The sequence below is a fragment of the Pan troglodytes genome, chromosome 4 (assembly GCF_028858775.2).
Source record: "Pan troglodytes isolate AG18354 chromosome 4, NHGRI_mPanTro3-v2.0_pri, whole genome shotgun sequence".
Lineage (NCBI taxonomy): Eukaryota > Metazoa > Chordata > Mammalia > Primates > Hominidae > Pan > Pan troglodytes.
In genome coordinates, this window is record NC_072402.2 from 112,217,549 (window position 1) to 112,230,346 (window position 12,798).

General features: G+C 36.3%; 1 long non-coding RNA gene across 3 annotated transcripts in view; it reads right to left on the reverse strand.

Annotated features, from left to right (window-relative positions):
• The window catches only part of LOC107974810 (uncharacterized), a 220,717-nt gene that overhangs the window by 49,806 nt on the left and 158,113 nt on the right, over window positions 1–12,798 (reverse strand). The window lies entirely within an intron of this gene.

Below are 12,798 nucleotides of genomic sequence, written 5' to 3' on the forward strand. Positions count from 1 at the left end.
AAAGCAATCTGCTTGTATCAGCCTAAACCTAAAAATACTCCATTTTCAGGGCAATCTGTTTCAGAAGCTTTTGTCCCCTCCTCCACTTCATTTGATACCATACCCTTTGGTGTCAACCTTACAACATTGCAAGTTGCTAGTATACTATGTTTTTCCTTCTTTAGCACAAACTGGAGTGATATATTTGATCCACCCTACATAGTCCAATGGATAAAATAAGATTCATAACATTCTTCATAATTAATCAAAAAACCAAACAGTTCCTTTCAATATCAAGGATATAAAACGGATTGCTTTAGATTGCATGAGAACCACTTGCCATTTACTATCTATCCAAAATGGCTGAAACTAAAGCCCATTCATGTGGCTTATATATGCCTGTGTTGGATAGAATGAGGCCTGGAATTTTTTTTTTTTTTTTTTTTGATAATAAGTGGAAGAAAAACAGAACACTGGTTATAGAAACATACTGCCAGGTTAAATGAACATCAAGATCCTACTTTATCAAGATTTCTACTTCATGGATGAAATTAAAATCTCATTTTATGTATTTTGGGTTACATGCAAGAATATATCAAGCATTTGTTATAAACACTGGATGTAAGGAGAAATTTTGGAAAAAAAATTAATTTGTTCTTACAATTTATGTAGTTAATTCTTGTATCTTCTACCTTTGTTGTAACTAAAAGGCAGAGTAGCAACTGAAGTTTATCATCTTACAGATCAATGAACACTATCACCCCAGAACACTAGGGGACTAGGGAAAAAATAATGTATTGCTTCTCTTGTCAAAGATGAGAGAAGACAAAGATTTTAATTTATATTTCTTTGCCTTGCATTTATTCTCTTCTTTTTAACTGTAGCTCTTCTAGAATAAGTTACTCTGTTATCCTTCAAAATCAATTTTACATTTCCTATTCTATGCAGAGTATATGAAAACTGGTAAATATTAAATCTTTTATTTCTATTTTGTAAATGCTAAATAACCACAGTTTTAAAAGGAGGAGGGGACCCCTCGGTTACATAGACATTCTGGCCTGTGATTTGCTGAATCAACCCCACTTTAGGCAGAGCTACCAAGTCTCCTCCCAAATGGCTTTGAACATTAGGCAGAGTCCTCTGAGGGCTGCTTAGAGGACTGCTCTTGTGGTGATAAATGCCCTTACTTGCATTTTGCTTTTCAGAATTCCTAATAATGATTGAGTTCTGTTTGTCTCATCTCAGCCTGCCACACCCTGGTCTGTTTCTCTACAGCCAGCACAAGCCATTTGGCTTCTGCAAATCATTTTAAATTACAATGGCACCACCTTCCTCAATAATTTTCTTCATTTCCTCCACTTATACTCAGTGTCGAGGTTAGTCACTGGAAAGAAGACCCTGTGCTCTTACAGAAATGAGGATGAGCCAAATGCATAATAGGTACTAAATTTTGGAAATTTCATGTGCTTTCTCCCTAGTTTCTCCTCCCTTTCTGTTTGTTTTCCAAGAGTCTCTGCATCAAAACATCTACAGTAATCAAGTAATTATGCTCCAAAACAGAATTTGTGAATTCTGATAAAAAGCTAGGGGTTAGGGTTAATATGAGCATCGAGCAATGGATTAAATAATACAGTCCTCCTATTTTTGAGCTTTGCTCAGTTTTGAGAAATAGCATGGCAAAGTGGAAGGAGTCAGACTTGGGTGTGGAACTTAGCCCTGCCACTCACTAGCTCTGTGCACCTGAACACCATTGATTCTCGGAGACTTTTGTTTTCTCATTTGTAAAATGAGCCTAAAAAAACAAAGATATTGGAGGGGCGGGGCGGTCTGCAAATCCTGACATCTATTTCATTAAATGATTGTAGTTACTTGTATTACTACTTAGAGCAAAAGGCAGCAAATATTAAACACCTCCATTATCTGCTTATCTTCTAACTTTTAGCACCCGACTGTATATATATATATATATATATATATATATATATATATATATATATATATATTCTCCCCCCTCACTTGTCTAGTTCATTCTTGAAGCAAGTTACTGGAATCCGGATTAGCATATCCATTTCCTTATCCTATCACTGTTTAATATAACCTAGAAAATCAATATGTATGTATCCTTTTTGTGATTCTGACATACTCCCTCTCTGCTTCTTGGAATTCCACAAAATCTGTTCATAAATATGATCCAGAAAAGTAGAGGGTGTTTGTTTAGGGAGTGCTGGGAAGGTCACCTGAGAGTTGGACCAAAGGGCTCATTTACTTTTTCAAGCCCATCCCTGTAGGTCCTGAGCCTCCACCCACTGCTCCTAGTCTGTGTAACACACCCTGATGCCATTTATGTGTTTTAACTTGCGGACCCCAACCCTGGGGGCCTGGCCAGTTAGGAACTGGGCTGCACAGCAGGAGGTGAGCGATGGTACAGCAAGTGAAGCTTAATCTGTATTTACAGCCACTCCGCATGGCTCTCATTACCACCTGAGCTCTGCCTCCTGTCAGATCAGTGGCAGCATTAGATTCTCATTGAAGCGCGAACCCTATTGCGATTGCGCATGTGAAGGATCTAGGTTGCGAGCTCCTTATGAGAACTTAATGCCTGATGATCTGTCACTGTCTTCCATCAGCCTCAGATGGGCCCTTCTCATTGCAGAAAACAAGCTCAGGGCTCCTACTGATTCTACATTATGGTGAGTTATTTCATTATATATTACAATGTAATAATAGAAATAAAGTGCACAATAAATGTAATGCACTTGAATCATCCCAAAACTATCGCCCCACAACCCCCAGTCCAAGGAAGAACTGCCTTCCACGAAACTGGTCCCTGGTGCCAAAGAGGTTGGGAACCACTATTTTAACTGAATTTTCAAGCAATCCACTAAGAAAAAAGTTATCAAACTGGTTGTTTGATAAATAAAATCCTAGGAGATGTTGAGAGACCTGGAAGACCCTGCCATAAGCAGTATGATACAAAGGACTTCTCTCCATCTCACTGTCACTACTGCTACAGCCCTGATGAACATGATCTTTTTCAGTTTGTTAGATTAGGGAAGGAAAAAAATGCCCTGTCAATGCTGCTCACTAGTTCTTCTGTTAAATATGTCACGAGTCAGTGAACCCAGAAATAGAAAACATAGATTATAGTTTCCCAGGTATTTTTAGAAATACTTAGAATTTGTTCCCCCGAGAAAATACCTTTTTCTCCAGTTATGGTTTTCTCAGCCCCAAGGCCCGTGTTCCCTAAGTGGTAGTATGGAGTGGAGGATGCTACTCAATTGATGAGAAATTACTATGGCTGGGCTCAGTGGTATGTAGCCTATAGTCCCAGCTACTCAGGAGGGTGAGGCAAGAGGATAGCTTGAGGCCACAAGTTTGAGACCAGCCTATGAAATATAGCACCCCATCGCAGAAAGCAAGAGCAAGAGAGTGAGTGAGAGACAGGAAAGAAAGGAGAGGAGAAGGAAAAGAAAAGGAGGAAGAGGAAGAAGGAAAGGGCGGAAGGAAGGGAGGGAGGAGGAAGACTTACTAGGGCTACGGTGTCAGGAGTACTATATTAGACACTTACGTAACCTTAGGTCCAGCTAAAAGTTGCGTCTAAGGGAGGCTGTGGTCAGCAGATTGTGGCCAAGCAGAGCAGAACAGAGAGACACTTTGTTCTAGTTTTTCTACTCTGTTAATAACTTGCTTTCCCTGCCCCTCTTAGGAAAGCAGTCTCTCTCCATAACCCAACTCTTTTCATCTCTGTTGGAGACAGGTCTCATTTAATCCTTTAATTCCTGCATCAACCCTATGTTTATTTCCATTTTACAGATGAAAATACTGGAGGGAGTATCTATTTCTAAAATGAGTTAAAGGAAATAAGTTCCTTTCTCAAAAAAATTATCAATTTCCCTGGGGTTTCCTTCCCTGCCCCCCACTCCCAAATAAAGAAGCCTATAAACAAGATAATATTTCTCATTTGTCCATCCTGTCACTTATAAAAATATTTGAGGACAGTGAATATGCAGTGTCCTCTCCTAAGGTAAAAAATATATATATATTTGCAGACTCTGAACTGGTTCAGCTCAGAGGAAAAGTACACCTGCCCAGTGGGAGATTACGTGGGTCTGAGTCATAAAAGAAAGAATCCAACAGATCACAGAACGCACTCAGTGTTGCACCCACATTTGGAGGTGATGCCACCTGTTACCTCTGCTGAAGCTGGGTCAGGCAATGAACCCTCAGCCATCCAGGCCCATCACCTCCCCTGCTGAAGAGACTGTGGCCACCAGACCTCCTTAGGTGGTTGGATGAGGGATGATACAAGATACTAAGATGAAGTCCAAACTATATCTTCACTGTAGAGGAAAAATCAAAATGGCTTCGGTAAGAAAATATTTGGCATAATGTGTACCAAAATCCTTCTGGCCATAATATGCTAAGTCTACATTATTTTGCCTAATAATACCTGTACCATCTACCATCCCTTCAGAGTGGGCTGGAGTGAACCCACATGCTCAAGCACATTTTATAGGTAGAACCTGAAGAGACAGGCCTATTCTGGGTAGGCCTTCAGGTTCTACCTATAAAACGTGCACAATTCCATGTTGTACATGAACCTAAGTCTTCCTCTATCTCATTTCCTCCCACTTTTGTCTTATTGCTTAAATGGAATTGTTAGGTTGAACATTCATATTTTTGTGGGCTTTGGGAATGCAAGGCTAAAATTAGCCTGTCTTTCTGTTGGATAAGATCACACAGCCTCAGAGAGGAAACTAACAATGAATAGATAAAAGGACTTTAAATTAACCAACAGTTTTATTTTTGAGTTTATAGGAGGAAGTTATATACTATGAAGAAATACTGGCATCACTTAAATATGATTGCGTAAGGAGCTTTTCCCTTTATTTTTCTAAAAACCTATTTATACGTGTTCTGAAACATTTTAAGGGAGTTTGAAAATTATAAGTGTCTTTGACAGGGATCACTGATAGCAAAGGTCTTAAAACAGGTTGCTGTGGGGAATAAAAATATTAGGTGGACATTTCCTAGTAAATGTGAAGCAGCCCAAGTGGGGAATCCTTTGTATCTTCATGAGATTCCTATCCCCTCTCTCTTTTAGAAAAAGCCACAGTAAGAGAATATTTCTTCTGTATAAATAATAGAGAGGACTTGAAAATTAGCAAAAAGCGGAATATTGCTAAATAATTTAAATTATTAAATATTTAGAGGGAAAAAACCCCTTTGCAAAGGCATTTAATGAAAACTTATTTACATACATAGGAGAATAAAGGTAATGACACGCTCTTATTCTTGACTTTGATAATTTAAAAACTGTAAGTAAAAACTATTTTGGAAAGACAAAAAAGGCAAGAAAGCATAAAAAATAAAAAAGTGAGAAAGCACAAAGCAAGAAGATGAAACCTAGTAGCCTAACAACAAGTACCAATAGTTTAACTCACCCGTTTAAAGGACAGAAAATACAAGCGTGGGTTAAAAATAAAATAAATACATATGCTTTTTATGAAAGAAATGTAAAATAAAATGGCAGGTCAAACTAAAACCCAAGTTCCCGGGGAGAATTCAGGCTGGTCCAAACAAAAAAGTGGTAGCAATGTTCATTCAGACTAAAGCAAATCAAATGAAAAGTATGAAATCACAAAAAGATGCCATGTTACACTGATAAACATTCAACTGATACTGAAGAGAAAGCTGCATGAAGTGTATGCACTAAATAATAACACATATAAATTAAAACTCTCAGAAATAAAAGGAAAAGCATAATTGTGTGGGAGACTTGAAGATCTCTGCAGCCTATACAGATCAAAAGGTAATAGACCAAAAATATAGTTTTTCAAAAACCCATTACCAAAATTGGCCCAAGAACTAGTAGAAATATGAATAGAAAAACAACTATAAAAGAAATAGAAATGTAGTCAAAAATATACCAAGTCAAAAAGCACTCATACCAGTTGCTTTGAAAGAATACTTTGCATTTTATATAAAATCTCCCTGAGAATTAAATAACATAAAGTTAGCCAAATTATTTTACTAAGTATATGACCCTAAAGTCATAACTAGGCAAGGAAAACATAAGATAAAGCTACAAACCAATCGACATCGAAAGTTGCATGTAAAATCCTCAATATAATATTAGAAAACCATATCCAGTGCTATATTAAGACAATAATACAGCATGACCAAGAAAGTTTAATCAGCCTTTCAAAAATATTAAACCCTAATAATATAATCACAGCATGTAACAGAGTAAAGACAATCATATAATTACTTCACTCAATGCTAAAGCTACATCTGATAAAATTCAACACTCATTCAAAAAATATTTGTAGTAAACTAATAAGATAGAGGAACTTATTTAATTTGATAAAGCATATCTGCAAGATATGAAGTAATAGCAAAACTCTAGACATAGCCTCCTTACTGACAAGAAGGAGGATGCCCAGCATCATCACTACTGTTCAACACTGTGCCGGAGCCCCAGCCAGTGCCCCTTCACACTGCTAAACTTCACACTGTTACTCTACACCCAGATGATAAAGATCCAAGCCTGACACACACACATGCACGCACACACACAGTTCAGGAAGATTTTTTTTATGACTTTACAGTATGTGAGACCTTCTCACACAAGACAGAAAAAGCAAAAGTCATAAAGGAAAAAATTTAAACATTTGCTTTTGGCAAAATTAGAAAGTTTCTGATATAAGGTAAAATTGTAGGAGAAAAATGTTTACAATACTATATGACAAAAAGGCATTTTTATTCAGAATATATACATGTAGATGGATATGGATATAATAGTATTAGATAGATAGATAGATAGATAGATAGATAGATAGATAGATAAAGATAGATCTCTATCTCTCTGTATGGACTATCCATAAGTAAAAGACAAAAATCTGGTAGGAAAACAGCAAAGTAAAGGATTTCTACAGCCTACTCACAAAAGAGGCAATAAACATGTGAAGAATACCAAACCTACTGATAATAAGAGAAATGTGCAGTAAGACACCAATAAGGCATTATTTTTTCCCAGTAGACAAAGTGTTAACAGTATAACACACATTAGTATGGAATAGGTAAGGGGAACTAGGTTTCTCATATACTACTAGTCTGAATATTCGTAAACTGGTTCAAAGCTATTTAAGACCACCTATTAAAATTTAAAATGCATATACCTGCTTTGGAAAATTCTCAAATTTCCTTTTTAAGACTGAAAAATAAATAAGTAATAGATAGTGTTTCCCTTTCCTGAGAGAAAGACAAAACTCACAAACTTTGTTAGCAAGTGAGACAAGGTCTGTGTCAACTGCTCCCAGAAGATCAGTCTCTATTTGCCAGCAAATGAAGCTACCAGGATACTCATTATCGGAGGAGAGAGAAACATCAAAACACTTCCCTATTTGGTGTCACTTGCATAGAGAGAGAGAGAGACAGTGCGTGAGAGAGAGAGAGCGAGCGCCAAGACACTTGGACCAAGTGCAAAGTGTTTTTCTATTGCCATATTACTTCATAATCAGAATACTATTAAATAGCACTCTCATATTTCTCACAGTCTTTTCAGACCTCTGGTGAAGATTCCTCTCAAGGCTCCAGGCAAGAGGAACCTGTGCTTTCAGCCTAGCGTTTGCAAGGATCTTGCATATCACACACAGTGAAACTTAGGAACATGTATCTTGATGTTATTCTCTTGAAACATTTTAAATAAAGCATAGTAAAACACCCATCAAATGGGAATTTCAGGAGAGGAATTATTGTGCCAAATTATCCCTGCAATCCCAGGCCAGACTATAAAGACCTGGGGACATAAACATGTATTTTGAGCCGGGAGGAGGGAGGAAGTAGATAGTTTTTTGTCCCTGGTAAACATTCGCACAATCCCACCACTCAGTCTCTTGTTTAGAGTAACACCAGCACCTGTAGCCATGCTGGAAGGTCTGTGAACTTTTAACTGCAACTGTGCTTTTAATATCTTTTTAATTCCAAATGTCTTTAAATAGAGAAACTGCTGAATAAATTGTTATAAATACACAAATTAACAACTTTAAAGTATTTGGAAGATCTAAAGTTACTCCCCTAGAAAGATCCTTAAGATATATTAATATTTGTTAGCAATAAATACAAACTTCAGAACATTACTAAGAGTAGTAATAAGGCACTATACTGGAAGACTTAGATAATGCATTTAGGCAAATGTCATTAGAGCTGTAAGAAAACTATCAAAGCTTTATTTTCAAATATTATAAAACAATTTGACAACTCCACAGAATCAATAATAACAATAATTCAAATGATACAAAAATTCAGCAAGTTAATGGGTATAAAAATAGCATGCAGAGATTGAAACTGACCCCATTCCTTACACTATATACAAAAATTAACTCAAGATGGATTAAAGACTTAAATGTAAAACCAAAAACTATAAAAAACTCTGGAAGGCAACCTAGGCAGTACCATTCTGGACACCGAAATGAGCAAGTATTTTGAGAAGACACCAAAAGCAATTGAAAGAAAAGCAAAAATTTATAAATGGGATCTAATTAAACCAAAGAGCTTCTGCACAGCAAAGGAAACTATCAACCGAGTAAACAGACAACCTATAGAATGGGGGAAAATTTCTGCAAACTATGCATCTGAGGCCTGCTGTCCAACATCTATAAGGTTTGCTGTCCAGCATCTATAAAGAACTTAAACACATTTATAAGAAAAAACAAACAATGCCATTAAAAATTGGGCAAAGTTCATGAACAGACACTTTACCAAAAGAAGACATACATGCAGCCAACAATTGTGATAAAAAGCTCAACATCACTGATCATTAGAGAAATGCAAATCAAAACCACAATGAGATGCCACCTCTCACCAGTCAGAATGGCTATTAATAAAAAGTCAAAAAATAACAGATGCTGGTGAGGTTGTGGAGAAAAAGGAACACTTACACACTGTCAGTGGGAGTGTAAATTAGTTCAACCATTGTGGACTACAGTGTGGAAATTCCTCAAAGACCTAAAGATGGAAATACCATTCAACCCAGCAATCCCGTTACTGGCTATATACCCAAATAAATACACATCATTCCACTATAAAGACACAGGCATGTGTATGTTCATTGCAGCACCATTCACAATAGCAAAGACATGGAATCAACCTAAATTCCCCATCAGTGGTAGACTAGATAAAGAAAATGTGGTACATATATACTATGGACTACTATGCAGTCATAATAAAGAACAAGATCATGTCCTTTGCAAGAATAAGGATGGAGCTGGAGGTCATTATCCTTATCAAACTAGCACAGGAACAGAAAACCAAATATTGCATGTTCTCACCTATAAGTGGGAGCTAAATTATGAGAACACATGGACACAAAGAGTGGAACAACACATGCTGGGGCCTATTTGAGGGTGGAAGGTGGGAGGGAGGCAGAGGATCAGGAAAAGTAGCTAATGAGTTTCTAGGCTTAATACCTAAATGACGAAATGGTCTGTACAACAAACCCCTAAGACCCAAGTTTACCCATATAACAGACAAGTTTACCTATATGACACAAGTTTACCTATATACCTGCACATGTATCCCTGAACTTAAAAGTTAAATTTAAAAAATAGCATGCCGAGGCCGGGTGTGGTGGCTCACACCTGTAATCCCAACACTTTGGGAGGCCAAGGCAGGCGGATCACCTGAGGTCAGGAGTTCGAGACCAGGCTGACCAACATGGAGAAACCCTGTCGCTACTAAAAATACAAAATTAGCTGGGCGTGGGGATGCATGCCTATAATCCCAGCTAGGGGCTGAGGCAGGAAAATCACTTGAACCCGGGAGGTGGAGAGGTTGTGGTGAGCCAAGATCGCGCCATTGCACTCCAGCCTGGGCAACATGAGCGAAACTCTGTCTCAGAAAAAAAAAAAAGCATGCAGAAATCAATAGCTTTGGTGCACACACCACTAATCAATTGGAATATATAATGGTAGTGAGAAACACCCAATTTATAATTACAAAAAAAATACTTAGGAATAAACTTAACAAGAAATGAGCAAAATCCTCATGACAAAACTTTAAAACATCCCTGAAGGACATAAAAATAGACTTGAACAGATTAGAAAACATCTCTTTTACTTGTATTGAATAGCTCAACATCAGAAAGATGTAAGTTCTCCTCAGTTTTACAATTTAATGCAATCCCAATTTAAAATATATTAAGAAGCTTTTTAAAATGGAGTTACACAGGTTGATACTGAAGTTCACATAGACAGAATAAGAATAAAAATACTTATCTTTTTAAAAGCTATGGCTGGTGGTCTTTTCGCCAGAAAAAAATATAACATGGTATAAAACATCTATATTTAAAATATTGTGATACTAGCGCAATAATAGACAGAAAGATCAGTGAAATAGAACAGAAATTCTAGAAACAGAGCCAAGTATGTCTGGAAAGTTATTATATAATAAAGGTGGTATTTCAAGTAATTGGGACAAAGATGTACTTTATAATAAATGGGCTGAAACAATTGAATAGCAATGTGGAAAAAATTGGTAAAACTAGAGCCATACTTCATATCATGTGAAGATTAAACTCCAACTGGATCCAAGAGTTACACATAAAAACTGAAACCACACAAGTAATAGAAGAAAACATGGGTGAATTTTTCTAAAACCCAGGTAGAGTGAAGGGCTTTCTGGAATGCAGAGGCAATAAAAGACACGACTGATAAATTTAACTACATAAAAACAAAAGAATTTTGAATAACAAAGAAGAACACCTCAACCAACCTCTTTGGATAGAGTCAAAAGCAGATGATACACTGGAAAAAATATTTGTAACACAACACAGATAAAGAACTGAAATCCCTAATATTGTAAAAGATTCTTATAATTGAGAGGAAAAAATTCTAAAACTCTGATAGAAAATAGGACAATGGGCAAAAGACAGATGATTTACTATATATATATATATATAATTCTAAACATTTAAAATATATTCATTATATTCATAATATAAGAGATGCAAATTAAAACTATACAAATATATTAATGTCATTTTTCTCAGATTGGTAACAACTGAAAGCTTGACAACGTATTTTGTTGTGAACAAAATGAACAGACACTTTCATACTTTTCTTATGGGAATGTAAAAAGGCACACTCCTCCGGAGGGAAATTTTACAGCATCTAACAACTTATTTTTCACCCAGAAACCTGTCTTCTAGGTTTATACCATGAAGACACAACTTCAACATTACAAAGGTATATACCCATGAGATTCTTAATTACATTACTGTAATTGCAAAACATTGGATGCAACGTGAATGCCTCCATTTTTAAAATTTGTTCAAAATGAAGAACTTTGCAGCTGCACAAAAGAATGGGGATGATATCTATGAACAGACAGGGAATGACTTCCAGGATTTATTGATAAATGTAAAGAAAGCAAAAGTACAAAAAAAGTGCAAAAGTGTATAAATAGTGTATTTGTGTAAAAAAACTTTTTGCAGAAAAGAGACACACTGGAAGGATGAGGCAGAAAGGAATGAAATGGTATCTACAGAAGGTAGGTGGGAAGAGGCTGGAAGGGAAGGGGGAGTAACTGACACTTGTCTAAGTATATTTTTAAGAAAAATTTTTACTTTCTGAACTATGTTAATATTTTATATACTCAAAGCATTCTATCAGTGAGAATAGGGGGAAAACCCTAAAACAAAATAATAAACCAAACTAAATGAACCAAATTGTATTCCAAATGAAAAAATAACCATATTAAGTGAGTGTACTGTGGGAGAAACAACATTAGTAATTCCTTTTTTTATAGAAAAGTTTCAAAAAACAATATGGAGAATTTCCTTATATCCCATGTTCAGTTTTCTTAATGTTAATGTCATCAAGAATAAGAAGTTAACACTGGTACAATATGAATTAATTTACCTTACTTTAACTAAATAACCTCAATCTAAATAACCTCAGTTGTCACTAAATAACCTAAGTTTAATAAATGTCAAGACATTTTTTAGGCTTATTTTTCCCAGTAGTGTTGGTTAGCAATTCTGAAATGACTTTCTCTGTACTGAGCAAATGAATAAATATACCGACAGTGGGAACAAGTTTCTCTTGAAGAAGGGACTTAGAATGTGGAATGCTGGCAGATAGGCTAGGAAAAATCTTGTGGTGTTGGATGGGAATTAGAGGCATCAGTATGAATTTATGGACATATAAATAGTTATAAAAATATGTTTGTATAATACTGCATGTTCTCACTTATAAGTGGGAGCTAAATGATGAGAACACATGGACACATAGAGGGGAGCAACACACACAGGGGCCTATTGGGGGTGGAAAGTGGGAAGAGGAAGATGATCAGGAAAAATAACTCATGGGTACTAGGCTTAATACTTGGGTGATGAAATAATCTGTACAACAAACCCCCAAGACATAAGTTTACCTGTAAAACAAACCTGCACGTGTACTTCTGAGCTTAAAAGTTAAGAGAGAGACAGAGAGCAAGAGAAAGGAAAGAAAGGGAAGAAAGGAAGATAGAAAGAAGAGAGAGAGAACAAGAGAGAGGGACAGAAAAAGAAAAAGAAAGAAAGACGGAAAGACAGAATGACAAAAGAAAGAAAAAGGAAACAAAAAGAAAGGAAAGAAAAGAAAGAGAGAAAGAGAGAGAAGGCAAGAAAGCTAGATAGATTGATTTTGAGAACAAAGCTCTGATTTTTTATCCTGCCCAAATTCCTATCTAAGGGATCTGGGGAGTCATGCCCTCCAAACCATAAATTCTCCTCAGATGGGTTTTATTTGACCATGTATATCATGACTTACTTTCCAA